At 52.9% G+C, this 16,479-nt stretch overlaps 1 protein-coding gene across 1 annotated transcript in view; it reads right to left on the reverse strand.

Annotated features, from left to right (window-relative positions):
- Nucleotides 1–16,479, reverse strand: part of CD74 (CD74 molecule) — a 74,226-nt gene that overhangs the window by 32,190 nt on the left and 25,557 nt on the right. The window lies entirely within an intron of this gene.

The raw sequence follows: 16,479 nt of genomic DNA on the forward strand, positions 1-16,479 counted from the left end.
CTGCACCCATTTTCCAAGTGGGGAAACTGAGGCAGAGAGGGGCCGTTCATACTGGCCATGGCCACAGACAGCCAGGGGCAGGGTTTGGTGTGCACTAGGTCCCTCTGTCAACGCAGGGCACTGCTCTGAGCCTGGGGGCTCAGGATGGGGAGCAGGGGGGTGGGAGGCAGGGATGGGTGGCTGTTCCTTCCCTGCTGGCAGCAGCCCCGGCTCACTGGAAGGAGCACGGCAGGGCTGGGTTGAGCCTTTCAGTGAGGTTTGATTAATCCCTGTGGCTTCATCACTCATTTCTTACGCCTGCTTCTCTTCTCCCTTCTCCTCGCTCCTTCCCACCACTCGCCTGCCTCCCTCACGTCTCCCTCTTCTCCCCTGACAGCGTTAAACAGTTCCCTCCTCTTGGCAAAATCTGGACCTGACTGAATAGGAAGAGAGGTGGTTTGGGATCCCCAGCTGCTGGGTCCTGTTATCCCTCCATGGTTCCCAATGGGTCCCTGCTACCCAGGGAGACCCCTCTGTGTCCCCCTTCAAGGGGCTGTAGGGCTCCCTGAGCATCCCAGTCTGTGGCCCCACAGACATGGCTCCATGCAAACCTTGGGGCAGAGACAGAGTTATCACCATGGTTTATAATCACAGCTCTTTCCAAATACATAAATAATAGTCAGTTTGGGTGAACAGCACAGATTAGAGAGGAAACTGGAGATGTCAGGGCTGAGATGAGGCAGAGAAAGTGTGTTTGAAGCAGCACAGACCACAGATGAGCTGTGTCTTGTTCGGCATGAGAAGGGAGGTGCAGGACGGGGGCAGCAGAAGGGATTCTCTGGCCACAGAAGTGGGCTGGAGCCCACCTCCAAGGAGAAAGAGCAGAGCTGAGCACCTCCTGGGTCCCAGATCTGCATGGAAATCCATGCTGGGTCCGAGCTGGTCCCAGGTCTGGGAGCAAAGAGCAGGGTTAACTCAGCTCAGGGCTTTCCCAAGGGCCAGATGGTGAATCAGTAGTGAGTTTGGTGGCACTGACCCTGCTCTGAAGGGTTGGGGCAGCCAGCTGGGTCCCAGCACATAGACACCTCCCAGGAAGGGGATGATGCATTCTCCTCCAAGGCATGATAAGAAGGTGAAAAGCATCAAATGGCACATGGAAATGCTTTCGCTCCCAGGAACAATGGGGTGCAAAGGGACTCTCAAATCCGTGTCCCTGAAATCATCTGGTGGGGAGGCAGGAGGTGGCAGGGAAGAGGAGGAGGAGGAAGAGGAAGAAATGACAACCCTTTCCTGGGTCAGGACGATTCAAGCCAGACACATGGCTGCTCTGTGGGTGATTAATGCATCCCAAGGTCTAGGGATGGAAAAAGGCCTGCCGCCTCCCTCCCCACTGCTCTTCATTCCAGGCAGTCACTCGTCCAGCCTTGCTCAAAGATGTCTCATGAGCCAGGAGCTTCCTTGGAGAGCTCCAGCACGTTGCACAACAGGGAGGTTTCCCCTGGCAGCCAGCCTGGCCATGGATGCTGAGCCAGCCGGCAGACCCTGCCTGCTTCAGTCCTGCATCTGCCCAGGCGAGGACAGCCCCGCTCCTCCCCATACACCAGCTGCTGACACAGAAGACACTGAACCTCACTCCCAGCCTGACCCATGGCGGTTTTATTGGTTCAGGGGGATGGGGAGTCCCATCTGGGGAGCTGGGTGCTGGTTACAGACCCAGCAGTGGCTCTGTGGGCAGAGCATCACCCACCTCACCCCAACCCAGCTTCCCCATCCCAGAGTATCACCTACTGCACCCCAGTCAAGCTTCCCCATCTCACAGCATCACCCACTGCACCCCAACTGAGCTTCCTCATCCCAGAGCATCACCCACTGCACCCCAGCCGAGCTTCCCCATCCCACAGCATCACCCACTGCACCCCAACCCAGCACTTCCACATATCCGCAGACCCTTCCCAGCTAGAAGCAAGCCCCCCGTTCCAAGAAATCACACAGCAGATGGGATAAACCCATCAGCCAAAGCCCAAAATGCCCTTTTTGATGCATTTCAACCTGGTGGCATGACCCACAAAGCAGCAAACCCTGACCAGTGCCTGGTCCCTGCGTGTCCCTGCAGCTGGCAGAGCTCCCCGCATTCGCACAGCTGGTTCTTTAACCAAATATTTGAATATTCCCTTTTTTTTATTTCATTAATTTCATGTGGCCTGGGGCAAGAACGAAAACAAACACAGCCCTTCCTGCTTGTTTCTCCCCACTGCCCCCCGGCTCCGGCCGCACTTGTGTTTTGGCTCCGAAAGCACTCGCTCCAAGCGGGGTTATGCAAACAGGCTCCACATATTTCTCAGCGCCTGCGATGTGCCACGAGGCCACACAGCAAAGTTTCAAACCAACCTTCAAATCTTCTACTTCTTTTTTCCCCTTATTTCCCCCCCTTTTCTTTATTTTTTAACCCTTCCAGGGGCTGGAGCCCCTTCAGCCCTCAATGCTGCCTTTCTCTCTCCATCAATGGGGCATTATGGCAGGGGAATTATTGAAAGCAGAACTCCCAGGCTTTACAATGGGAGCTCTGTGCAAGGCAAATATTGCACAATCTGTTTGCACGGTGCCCTTCCCCCTCACGCTTTGGCCTTGGGCCTGTCGAAATGGACCTTAAAAATAAGAAATATGAAAGGGTTTTAATAAGTCCCCTCTCTCCTTCTTCAGAGCAAGACATTTGACCTAACGGGGCATTGGGGAGCCAAGCCCGGCCTCGAGAAAACACAGCACGTCGCTCTCGCCTCTCAGATGTTTAAGGGTTTCCGCTCTCCCCGGCCAACGTGTGATGCATTTATTTTTTTATTGGCACGATGAAAGAGCCCAGGCAAGTCTGGAAAAGAAGGGAGCAGTCCCAGGAATGGTGAGAGATTGTTAGTTTGTCTAGAAGGTGGGGAAGAAGGGCTCAGAGGAGGGAGAGGCAAGGAGATGCATGGGGAAGGAAGAAGGCTCGAGGCATTGATGGTCCCAAGCTGGAGGTGAGCGTCTCTCTATTGACTTTGGGAGCCTCCAAGAGGTCCCAGTCTTCATGCCCTTGGACTAGGGATGGATCATGGTTCTATCCTGGTCTTCTCTCTGCCATGAGCACTCTGCTCCCCTGATGTCTTATCTTCCAGGGATATACCCTTGGGACCATCTCCCCTCCCTGGTGCACAACGGGCAGGCAGCACTTCTGCCAGGCAGTGCCAGGTCCTGTTTCCTCCCTGACATCCCCTAAAAAAATCACATTTTCCCACTCCAGGACCTCATTTTCCCCACCCCGAGCCCAGCACCTCCCTGCCTCTGGCCACAATGGACCCTGTGGGGAGAAGATGATTTTGTAGCAGCAACCACTGAGGCGAGACCTCAACCAGATTACAGGGATGGGGCTTGGATTGGGGGAACTCAGAGGTTTCTGAACACACCATAATGTTCTCTCTGGAAGCTGGAGCCAAGGGAGGAGAAAAGAGCAAATGTGCATTGGATCCTGCTTATGCAACCCTCATGATCGTTAAAGGAATGAGGAGCACTGCAGCAGCAGCCATGGCATTGGTTGCCAAAGCCCCAGGGTAGCACATTATGGGGGCAGAGAGGAGAGCATCAGCCATGGCTCTGTCAAGGGCTCAGCAGCACTGCTGGATGTTGCTCTTGGAGCCAAACAGCCTCTTTTTTTCAATACCCTGCCCGTATTTCATTGCCATTTGCGCAGTTGAAAATAATCATCATCATCAAAATGCACTTAGAAGCCGTAGCACAATATTAGAGTCTTTTCTAATGTAAACCATAGCCTCTAACAACACATGTTGGGCTTGGCGAGGATTTGTTCCCAATCAAAACACTGCAGCTCTCCTTCCTCCTCTCCCGGTCTCCCAGCACTAGTGAAATATGAAATAAAATCCCTAAATTAGAGCAGTTCGGCTCTTTAGTTAAGGAATTTTTCTTCCAGTTTTGGTCACTGAGGATACATCTCAATGATTCTGCAAATTCTGCCATGAAACGGCTTCAACACCTTCCTGCTCGTGTTTGATTTTCCTCCTTCCCCTTCAATCAGGAGACTTCAGTCCATCGGCTCCCCTTCCTCCATCTGATATTCCTCCCCTCGCCGTTCCCCACTTCCCGGGAAACTGCAGCTCGCCGCCTTCTCCTCTCCTCTCTCTAACGACTGGCGTGCTTGCTTGGAAGAGCTGGAAAGGAGCCCATGGGTTTGGCACCGCTCCTTTCTTCCCATGCCTGATGGCAAGCTTTCCACATCGCCTGGGTGCTCTCCCTCCTCATCCTGCTCCCCCTTCCCAAGCCCAAAATCCACACCCCTGGAATCAAGGCGCATCCCACTGCAGCTTCCCAGCAGAGCCCTGCTGCTCGCATGATGGATGGAGAGTTCCCAGTTGATGTGAGTCAGGGATGTGTTGGGACATGGATCCCCACAGGATGTGGGGAGAATGTAGGGGAAGCAACCTCAGCCTGGCTTTGCAAGCAGGACAGGCTGGAGGTGAGGAACCTGCCTGTGTGATAGAGATGGAAAGCTAGAGAGCACACTGGGCAGGTGGATTTGCGCTGAATCCCATTGGGCTCTCATGGCTCAGGATCCTGATATTGCTCTGCCTCAACACACATCTCTTCCAGAAGGACTGACCTTTGCTAAGATCTCCTGGCCTCAATGGACTGACTATCTCTGAAGCAGAGGAGTAGGTCCCAAGACAGCAGAAGGAAGGATTTAAGCATTTAGCATAGCTGGTTTCTGGCAGCGATACTCTGTGACCCTAACATCAGCTTCCCCAGCTTATTGATTTTGGACTCCCCACCTTCATTCCTGACATGATTTATCATGGGATACACAGAAACTCCTCAATCCTCAAAGCATGCAAGATGCTCACATCTCCTCCAGCCTTGCCTGGGCTTGGGAAGAAAGAGCAATTCTTCCCAGCACCGGTGTCAAACATCCCTCCATCCCATAGCCACACCAGGCTGAAGACTGGTGCCTTTGGCAGAGCCAAGGGCTGTTCACCCTCACTACGAGATTAGCTCCATCACTAACCCTAGGAAGGCAGCTCTCCTAGAAGCAGCAATGGCAGGCAGGGACCCATGGACCAGGCACACTGCTGGGTCCATAGGAGCAGCCCCATCACCTCTACCTCCTCTTAACACCCAACCAGGGTACTGGCTCCCCTCCCAAGCCACAGCATGGGACCAGCCACCCACTCCCCAGGGCTGGGCAGCCTCCTGTCTCCTGTCTGCTCTTAGCTCCCATCTCCCATTTCAGGTGCAACCTCTTCAAAGGCAGCAGTGGGTTTTGGCTGGCAGGAGATGTGATGGCCAGGATGCCTGCCCAGAGCCCCAAGCCAAGGCATGGAGGAGGGGGATGAAGCCGGCACTCCCCGGCTTGGCTCAGGTACTGGCTCCAGACAAGGAACCCTTTCTCGCCGGGGGAGCTGCAGCAGGGCAGGGCAGGATGCTCTGAGCTCCCTGCTTGTTTATAGCCCTGGTTCAGAGCAAAGAAAACACACCTGCCTGTGCCAGCCGTGCTCCCACCTGCACCACAGCAGAGGGAACAGCCGCATGTGTACCCAGGATGTGCTCCCTTCGCATCCCAGGGGTTGCTTCTCCCCAGGGCACGGGTGCTGCCACACTCTCTAAAGGTCTCTGCTCTGCTGAGCGCAGGCTGGGGAGCAGTTCAGAACAGGCAGAGCCCAATTAGACATCGCATTACTTAATACAAAAGGTATCAATAATCCAGCAGGAGAGATGAGAGCTCTTTTCTCGCTGAGGATGCCAAGAGCACAAATTGCCTTCTTGTAAGAGAAAGGCTTAATTTCCATAGAACATGACAGATTAAAGCACGAGTGGGTGAGTCCACTCTATTATTCATCAGCCTTCACTGCTAACAGGAGAGGGTGTGCTGCCTCCTCTGAAGTTTCTTCGAAGGCCCAGGGTGCCCACATTTTATATGGGTAGAAAGCAAGGTATGAATGGATGGAGCTTTGAATGCTCAGCGTTTGCATTCCCCTCTGCCCTGGGATTTTATGCATCAGCCTTGTCACTGCTATTGCTTCCCAAGATGAGTCAAACCAGACAGTCCTTGTTTAAACCCAGAGACCAGTCTGACTTCTGGACCTGAACCAGAAGAGAAGAGGTCCAGGATAGCCGTGCTGCTGCATCAGTCATGCCCAAAGCATACCAGAGCTTCCTTTCCTAGTTGTGCAATGAGTTCCATCAGCAGAGAAATCTAGGATTAAACTTTGGAGCTTGAATACCTCCCTTTTGAACAGGAAAAAGAGCAAAAGGAAAAGAAATCCCAGTTTCTGTCAGCTGGATTTAGTGGGGAGCACAGTGGAGTAGTTCACTTGAATGAAAAACTCCAGAAGTGATTCTCTGGGGGCAGCACATTGCATTTGCAGCTCTACTCTGCAGTGAGACTGATACATGGAAATAACTCCATTCCAAAGCAGAGGGGCCTGGAGCAGCCTCCTCCTGGAGCTGTGGGTTGGCATGAGCTGTATTTACTCCAGCGCAGGCAGCTGTAAGCCCACCAGATTGAGCAAAGAAATGGGGGTTACCCAAACAGAAAGCACCAAACCCAGCTCTGGGGGACCCTGCAAGGAAACATGGGCAGCAAGGAGAAAAAGTGAGGGGAAGGGGCTGGAAGCAAAGTCCCGGGATGGTGCTGGGAGCTGGATCTGAGCCACAGCATGTGCACAGGGAGTCCTGTTGCACGCAAGGATGGCAGATAAATGTGCTCCAGACACCAGATCTGGAACGCCATCTCCCTGTTTCAAGCCCACCCCTTTTACCATCAAGGGTTTTCTGCTCTCAGTCGCAGGCATAACTTACAGGGTGGCTGTTGGGTGGCTATACCTATATCAGTGCTGCAGAGGGTGATTCATGATTAGCTGCAGTAATCCAGAAGCTATACAAAATCACTAATAATAGGTCTTCAAAACCGACATTTTAGTCAAGGTAAGAAATGACTGGAGCAAAATCCAATCATGCTTCGCTAAAACTATAAATGGAAAGGTATAACCCATATTCAGCTCCCCTAAACACCCAGCTAAACGAAAGCAGGGGTGTAGATCAGCCCCAGGAACCAAGCCAAAGCACGGTCGGGATCCTGCGCTGGATGAAGCTGATTCTCAAACAGGCTGAAAGCAGCTCCCAGTGCACCGGGTGCCACAGGACTGGCTTAAATCCAGGATGAGGAGAGGGATTTGGGAAGGGGGAAGCATGAACACGGATTATGGAGCTGCCCTGGCAGCACGTGACAGGCTGCAGGAGCCGAGGCTCCAGCTGCAGGGATGCGGATGTGGGGCCCAGCAGGGTTCATGGTCCTGCCGAACACCACTGATTTAGCGCTGCCGTGCGATCCGATGCACAGTTGCTAGGTGACCAGAGCACAGGGCTGCAAGGTCCAGCCTCTCAGCATCACATCCCTGGTACGCATCAGGATGTGGCTCCGTGTCAAGGAGCAGCAAGGCAAATACAGAGCTTGTGCAGGGGGATTCTGGAGAGGCCACCTGGGTCCACACAGTCCTGTCCCACAGCCCTACATCCCTATGGGCAGGGAGGGCACAAAGCTTTCCCCAGCCACAGGTCCCAAAACTTCCTTTCCCTTGCAGTTCCCACACTCCTCCTGTCTCCAAATGCTTGCTTACCCTGTTGGGAAATCTCTTCTCACCCTGCCTGACTTGCACTGTTTCATCTGCCTACGGATCGGGTAAGCTGACAAAATGTGCTGAACACACCAAACGGAGCCTGTTCCCTCCACCCGCTCCCTGCCGCTGGCTCATCCAAACCAGCGCCGCTGCGGCCAAGGCCTCCAAAATCTCCTTTGCCATCGACACTGCAGCAGAGCGTGGCGTTTGCACGGCCAAAGACAACAAGAAATTTGCAGGGATTTTTGTGGTATTAAGGGCAGCTTAGAGACTGAAGCCCAAGGCAGATTCGCTGTCACAAGATTCACTGAGAACTGTAACATTCAGCATTGCAGCCGGCTTTATTCCATGGTTCTGGCTTGGGAAGTGGCAGCAAATGTTTCTGCCTGTTGCTGTGGGACTGTAGATAGTGTGGGATGAGCTGTTCCCCACCAAACCCCATGGTTTCAGCATAGCCAGCCCCTCTTTCATACCACTCTTCCCAAGGGAAGCGATGTTTTCACCCTCCTGCCTCGGAGAGGTCTTCACAGCGAGTCCCGGGTGGGTGAGGAAAGGTGGGGTTTAACCTCATGGAAGCTCCAGGGAGCCTGGAAGAGAAGGAGTCTTTCTTACTTTTTTCCTTACCAAATCATCCGGTGTTTCAGACTGACCACTTAAATGAAACCAGACTGTTAAGTCCAAGCGATTACTCATAAGCAGCTTCCAATTACTTCTAATGTTTAAAGAGAAAATAGAAGAATCTCCTTGGGGTATAAACTCAGGGCAGAAGCTGCAGCTGCAAGAAGAGAGCCTGTGTTACCTGGACACACACCCTCCTTCACATCACACTGCATGGCCGCATCCCAGCATCCCACATCCCTGGTCCCCTGAAGCACACAGGGGTCTTTCTATCAAGAGCAGCATAAGAAACAGATGGGAGTGAGGGGATCTGCAAATACACATCCCAATATACATGCACTGGTGCACACAGATGCTCCTGCAATAGCATCAGGGGTGAAATGAAGTCATACTCCATGGGAAAACAGGGCTAGGCAGCCCATCATGGCCAGGGAGGCACGGCCAGCTCCCTCCACAGCCTGCTCCCATCAGCAGATAAGATCAGAGATTGGCAGAGCCACCCTCCTGTCTGGTGCACTGCAGGCTCTTCCCATCCCAGCTACAGATGAAGTTACATGGGAGCTGGCTGGAGCTCACGGTCGGTTATGTTGTCAACCTCACACCCACTGTCCAGGCCTCATGGTATAAGAAGAGGACAAGATTCCAGCTTGGATACCTCCCAGAACACTTTAATCTCCTGTCTCGGGCAGTGCCTTGGGCTGCTGTTCAGGAACACGGGCTGTCCCTCTCAAAGCAGAACTGCAAAGAACGTCTAGCAAGAAGCCCACACAGTGTTCCAGGGGGATGCTGCAGCTTCCAGGGAGGCAGGCGGAGAGTGCAGAGGCAGCGAGGACCACTGCTTTTCCCCGGGGAAGGGCACAGGGCTTGGAGCTGCAACAGATTCCCCATGGGGGCAAAAGACATGGCCGGAGCAGGAGCATCCTCCCTGCTCAGTACTACTTCCACGTGGTGCAGATGCTCTGGGAGCAGTTACTTACTGGACAGTTACTGAGCAGTGCTCCAAAATTACTCCGAAATGGGGGCTTCACATCAGACCACCAATGGGGATCAAAGGCAAGGTTTCTTTCCCTGCCTGCTACAGTGATTTTGGGGAGCTTCCCCCTCTTTTGGCAACAGGAATGGTTTGCCAATGCCACCACTGATGCTAACTAAAGCCAGGTGAAAATAAAGTCCCCTGCTCCTCAGTACCAGCATCCCATTTGTAGCCAGCATCTCTCCCATCTAGGACTTCAGCAAGGACTTCCCAAGAGCCTCTGGTTGCCCAGCCTGGCTTGGTCTCCAAGAGGCCCTGCTGTCCTCTGCCAGCCAGGGACATCTCTGGGTCTGTCCATGGCCACCACAGCACAGGATGGGACTTTGTCACCCTCTTGTGGCTTACAAGGGCCGGCAGCCTTGCTGTGGCTTTGAGGGGCCACATCCAGGACCTCTGCTCCAGGGAAGGCAGGGGAGTGCCTTCAGCCTGCTCCTTGCTCCAGCATCCCTGCTTTGGCTGTTTGCTCCCGGGGCTTCAGGAAGGCTGCTCCTGGAGGATGAGCTCTCCCGCTTCTTTGCACTGTGAATCACTCATTTCAAGAGCTAATTCTTGCCCATCTGGTTCAATACTGGCCAAGGAAGAGCTTCTCTCAATCCGGACGCCCCTGCTCCCCCCACGCTCCCAGCAAGCCACTGAAAGCATCTGCGAGTCATTCAGATGGGGCTGCTTCAAGGCACTCCCTCCTTCCCAGTTTAGGTGCTGGAAATCTCCTACCCAATTCCCAAAGCAGCCAAATCTCCGCTAGGAAATTAAGCCACACCAGCCTCTAAGACAGAGGGAGATTCATTCAGCTTTATCTGAAAGCCATTTCAAGTATGTCCAGATTCCTAATGAAACATGGATAAAACCCCGGAGATTAATGACAGTGTAGGGCTTTTTTTGGATAATGGTTTTTTTCTGTTTCCAAGAGAAGCACATATATATGTGCTTTGGTGGAATCTCTGAATAGCTGCATACATGCTTTGGCAGAAAAGCCAACTTAAATCCCTGTACTGCAATAACCCTCGAGCAAGATAAGGCAAGAATCTGTTTGCAATTCCCATGTACTGTTGTCATACACAGATTAACAGGCATCTCTGGCTGTGCTGTCCCCTTGGCAAGGCCAGGAGAACAGGGACTAACATTGCTGCAAGAGCCCATCTCTGCTGTCTGCACCAGCGCAGATCCAATCCCGGTCCTCTCCCGTGTTATTTCATAGAATCACAGAACGGTTTGGGTTGGAAAGGACCTTAAAGCTCATACAGTTCCAAACCCCCTGTCATGGGCAGGGACACCTCACACTAGACCATGACATCCAAGGCTCTGTCCAACCTGGCCTTGAACGCTGCCAGGAATGAAGCATTTACCACTTCTTTTGGCAACCTGCTCCAGTGCCTCACCACCCTCACAGTAAAGAACTTCTTACTTCTACAGAAGCACATGTGTACGTGTTGTTCCTGCATGAAACTCGAGCTATTCTGGTACACCAAAGTCACACTAAACCGGAGAATGTGGCTGGAGCCAGCGTGGGGCTGCATCCCACTTGAGCAGAGGCAGAGTGTTCCACAGCCTGCCCGGAAAGCCAAAGACAAGACAATTCTGGGTACCAGGAGCACAAGCTCTGTATCCTGCCCACTCCTCATCTGGCAGGGAGCAGGGTGGTCAGGTAATGGCTCAAGGGTGGTTCTCCCAGTGCCTACTCAGAGGACATCCTTGTGCTGGGAGGAGTGGGGCATCACTGCTCTCCTTGAGTCAGCTCACACACCACTCATGTGCTATATCACCTCACAGCAAAATCCCCCATCAGGAGAGGGAAAGCCACCTCAAAACAGACCCAAAAGGAGGGATGTCCAGCAGGATTTGCCTGTGCTGGGCTGTGGCTGCCTCTCTTGTGCAGGGCTCAGGCTGGCTCGGCACTCATGTTTCTGGAGGATGAGGATGCTGTAAGCAGGGCCATCACCCCAGCCCCAGCTCCTCATGCCACAAGCATCAAGAAGGTCTGGCACCACTATAGCACGATGCAAAGCCCATGCTGGATGTGCACATGCAAGTCTTCCTTGCCTTCAGACTGAGCCCTGCCCAAACAAGGGTAGACTTTTGGTGGGTCCCACGTCCTGAGGCAAAATACCTAACAAATGGGCCCTCCATGACTGCAAACAGCACTAATGCACCTGGCATCTATCCACTCCCTTTAACTACTGTGGCTTTCTCCATAAGCAGTGAAAGCAATCACTGTAAGAACAACTCTAAAGCTCTCACTGAGGATGTGCTAAACGAAATAAGCACATATAAAGAGCCTATTACTGGTGCTCTCCTTGTGCCCACCAGGCTTGTTCAGGCACAAGGGGACCAGGGGCACTAACGTACAAACCAGAAACCATCAGAAAGAAAGAGGTCTTCCTTATTTTTTCCTCTTTTTTTTTCCCTGTTTTCAGATCACTGCATCTCCACCACCAGCACATGGCTGAGCCCACACCAGGATGGGTGACAGGGCAGGGAAGTGGGACACACAGTGATGCTCCTCACAGTGAACTCTCCCTGGGTGACCCATTCTGTTAGTTCATCAGCTTACTGCTGAGAAACAAGGGCTTGTTCATCCTCTCTCAGGCTTATCCTGGGACACTGAACCAGGAGAAAGGGTTTTGCTTTGGTCAGAATTGAGCTGAAAAAGCGCAGGATGCTGGAAGGGCGCAAGACATAGCACAGGTTCACAGTATGACCCTGGTGTGAGCAGCCTCTTCCCACTCCCTCTTTCCCCTCCTTTTCCTGCTGCACTGCTTTTGACTTATTAAAGCAGCAAAGGATGCCTGATGGGAGAAAAGTAATACCTCAGACCTACGGCTTCATGAATGCAGACACAACCCCTTCCCTCTCCTCCCAGGTACAGCTGCTGGAATCTGGATAAACACAGCGGAGCTGTTGTGGCTGTGGGGGTTGGCTGTGCTACACCATGAGCCTGCCAGGCCTTTTAACAGGGATATGCTTGCAAATGAGAGCAAGAGCCTGGGGGACAGCAGGGCTGGGATGGGGGTTGATTTATAACAGCCCTTCTGCTCACTGCATCCATGTATGTTAGAGTTACAACCAAAAAAACAGAGGAATTAAACGGCTTAATGCTCCTGTGCCAGCACTGAGTAACTGCCACGGCAGTAGACACAAGCAGTTAGACATAGCAGATATACACTTCCAATCGAGACTGTTAAGCATATTGCAACCAAATTTTAATGTCACGTCTTCTGCTCGTTGGAGTTCTCAAATCTGTTCTTTCAGCTACTGAAATTAAAAGGCTGCTTTATATTCTGCAGGCTTCGAGGTGACTTTTCCCCCCACGATTATTGAGTTTGAAGCTGAGAGGGCTGGCTCGCTGCGAGGTTCAGTGATGGAGCTGTTGGGATGTGTGTATTTTATTACTACTTTTTTAACTCCTGAGCTGTTCCTTCTCATCTGGCAGCAAGCTGCCAGCGAGTGAGTCAATATTATCCAACTCCTGCCTGATGGCTTAGATGAAACGGTTGGATCACCTCAAGCAAAGCCCTGTCAGCAAGCGGCTACATCACAGAAACCCACCTCAACCTTGGCTCTGTGGATCCATCCCAGCTGTGGGGCAAAGGATGAAGCACAGGGACACAGCCCAGCTTCCCAGAGGGACCACGGGCTAAGCTGGAGGTGGTGGGGAGGGCTGGGCTGCGCTGGGTTGGGTTCTCTCAACCCTGTTCTTCCACCTTGTGTGGAAAGCCTATAAACACAACATGGGAATGGAGCGTGATTTATAACCCCCACGGCCCCAAAGGCACCATGGACCAGATGTTTCAAAGCTGGCTGCTGGTTCCACCACTGATAAAGCAATAATGCACTTTGGGCTCAGTTTTGCCTCCAAAATGAGGCTGGTTTATTAATTAATAACACCCAGGTCCTGGGGGGCACCTGCTGGGGTGATCCCTCAGCAACCCAACATGGATTAGCAAAGCTGCAGGCACAAAGCTGCCCAAGCGAGGCCGAGCTGCAGCAGGGCCATGTACACAAAACAATGCCATGATTCATCCGAGATTGCCATAACCCATCGAGTTTCATCAGGATGCTGTGGCATTTAAAATGGCATTTCCTCCCATCTGCTGCGCATTAGCAGACAAAGAAAAAGGAGGAGGGGGAGAGAACAGCAAAACAAAGGGGGGGGGGGGGGAAAGAAAAAAGCCGGGATTCCTGAGTCAGACTGTTCCCAAAGCAGCTCCTTGTCCTTGTAAAGCCCCAGCCCACCCCAATGGGCTGAGGGCACTGAAACTGGCGCTGCACAGTTCTGCCCCCAGCGCTGCCCAGGGCCTGGCTGCAGCCCAGGACGTGCTCCCCAGGCTGTGGTGAGTGGTGCTGCTGTCAGAGTGACCCAAAGCCCTGCAGAGCAGCACCCGGCGGCCCTCCCTCTGCACCCCGAGCTGCCAAGCAGGGGCTACAGTGAACAACCCCCCCCAGCTAATCCCTGTGCTGGCTTGATCTTTCCTTGGTCATTTCTTCTTCTCCATCCTCCTTAGATTTCTCTTCTGTTCCATTCCATTCTGTTCCCTTTCCCTTCAAAATGAGAACTCCTTCCTCTGTCCTTATGTCTCCTTTCAGTGCTCCCCCTCTTCTCTCTCTGTGCTGTGCTCCCACCTCCAGTCCTCACCATCCCTTAACACCCTCCATCTCCATCTATCTCTTGCACTCCCCCTGCCCTGACCCATCCCCATCTCCTGCGATACTCTCGTCTCCGTCCCCAAGGGTGCTTTTCAGGAGGGAGAGTGCAGGGGACTTGAGCAAGGAAATTCATCTCAGCCTCTGAACTGGGCCAGGAAGATTATCCTCCTAAACATGGATTGCACATTGAGCCAACAATCTGACTCATGAGACTTATCAGAGTTACTGCTGGAGGCAACAAGGGTCCTGTCCCTGACCACCCATCCCACCCCTCGGCTGTGGAGCCAAGGCAGAGGGAGCAGCATCCCTGTGGCTCTGCCTGATATCAGCAGCCATGAAAACTTACGGATGGACAAATGCATTCAAGTGAAGCCTGCAGAGCAGCAACACATCCCTGCAGGCCCAGGGGTCCAGCAGATGTGCCTGGAGGCTGTCAGCTCCCACTGGAGGCAGGACAGCGCTCTCCAGCCTGCAAGCACGCTCCCTGACCCCGGGCTTGGCCCGGACACAAGCACTCATTGAGAACGGAATAGGTGTGGACGAGGCTGACCCCAAGCCATAACCAAGGAACATGTGAAAGCGGCAGCGAGCAAAGCTCTCAGCTTGTAGAGCTGAGGGCAGGGGTGGGGCTGTGTGGTTCTGAGCAGACAGAGCTCAGCTGGCTCCTCAATTACAGCTGCTTTATCCCCTGTCTGGATCTGAAACAGCTTCCTGCAATCCCTCCGTGACTCAGTGTCTTGGCATGGAGAAGGCATACCCGAGAGGCTAGCTTCTGAAACCCACCGGGGACGTTCCACCTTCCTAAAATAAAGAGTGGGCAAAACAGTTTCGACCTCCCTCCAAAAAACGCACACACACACAAATCCCTCCTTAGTGTGTGCATGTTGCTGGGTCTCAGCTGGGGTAGGTTTTCCTATTTATAATCCTGCAGCTGTTTGCTGACTGAATAGCTCTATTTATTATTTGGCATGTTTACCAACCGCCTCAAATACCTTCGCTACCTGTAATTGTGGTGCAGCGTACATACTATTTGTGTTCAGATTTCTTCATTCAAGTGGGTTGCGTTACTCCCAGGCCCCACGCTGCGGTTTGCTGAGGGTATTCATGGTTCCAGGGGATGAGGCTTTGGACTCAAGTGACCCTAAACTGTAGTGGACCTGTGAAGAGATACCTGGGGGGGAAATGGAGTCAAGTTTTCAAGACATTTGTCCATGATGCTCAGGGCTTTGAGATATTCAATTTGGGTTTCGTAAGAGCAGTTCTCCTGAATGCGTTTTCTCCCATCTATGCTCATCTATATTTTTCCCTTCCATGTTTTACTGAAACTGGTCAAAACCAAACCATTTATGCTTTCTAGTGCACATGAGTTCTGAGCCAACGGAGAGGAGAGGCCTTGAAATGCAGCAGAGCAGGGGCTTGTTGGTATTCTAATGTCTGGGGAACTAATGCACCCCATTTCCCCAGGCACCCTGTAGAGCATCTTCCCTTGGCACAGAGAATGGAGAGCCCTGGAAAAGCTGTCCTGGCAAAACACTTCCAACCCGGGCCCAGGGCACCGCTACCATGGACTTTGCTCCCCTCTCCTGTAAAGTGAGCTGAGGGATCTGCCTGTGTTGTCCTACCCTGAGAGCTGTCGGGATGTTCTCATCCTCCTTCGTCACCCTGCTGGCATCTCGATGGCTTGCTGCTCTGGTGACCTGCCACCCTCCAGCCTTCCTCCCACCCACCCTCCATTCAGACCAAGAGAAACAGCACTGCTGCACTTCCCTGCACCACACAGGGATCCTTTAACTGTGTGACATTTGTCTGGAGAGCTCCATTGCTCAGGAAGGACCCTCTGCTTCTTTTTAGCTGAGGTCTGGGCAGCATTTCCTGTAATCACAAGGATCCTGGTGGCAAAAGGCAGAGACAGGAACTGGGTTTTAATAAAGCAAACTGAGGGGTTCCCGGAGGTATAAAACCATTCCAAACTGCACCAAAGTACATCTAAATCTGTCCATCCCCATGTCTGCAGCAGGCTGCGCCCTTTGTGGACCAAGGAGGCTGAATCTCCACCCAATCTCACTATCAGAGGCCAGCTTCCGCAAGAGGCACCCACCCTTCACTGCTCTGTCCCAGGCTGCTTTACTTGGCTCTTCCCCTTGGGTTAGGAGATCCAGGTCTCCAAACCAGGCCTTGCACCTTGGGTCGTCTCAGAACATCAGCAGTCACCCTGGGACACAGCCCTAGGCCAACCACCCCGCTGTGGCGTGTGCTGGAGCCGCATGAACACCGAGCATCAATGAGTGCTTGTGCCAGCCCCAGCCAGGGATGTGATTCATTTCACAGGAGCTGTAAAGCTGCCACCCGGGCAGTGGCTCTGCAGCTCTGGGTGATGCCGCTCTCAAAGGCGCAAGAGCCAGCTGGAGCCGGGCCAGGTTTATATTTAATCTTGCCTATAAATACAAATAAAGGGCCTGTATCTCAGCGAGAGATGGGCGCACCGTGGACATTATTGAACCTCCCAAAAATAAACCCCTGCTGAAGCGCAGGGACCCAGGCTGCTCCTGG

The sequence above is a fragment of the Pezoporus occidentalis genome, unplaced genomic scaffold, assembly GCF_034315485.1.
Source record: "Pezoporus occidentalis ecotype Australia unplaced genomic scaffold, CSIRO_AGI_Poc_V1 ctg142, whole genome shotgun sequence".
NCBI classification, from domain to species: Eukaryota; Metazoa; Chordata; class Aves; order Psittaciformes; family Psittacidae; genus Pezoporus; species Pezoporus occidentalis.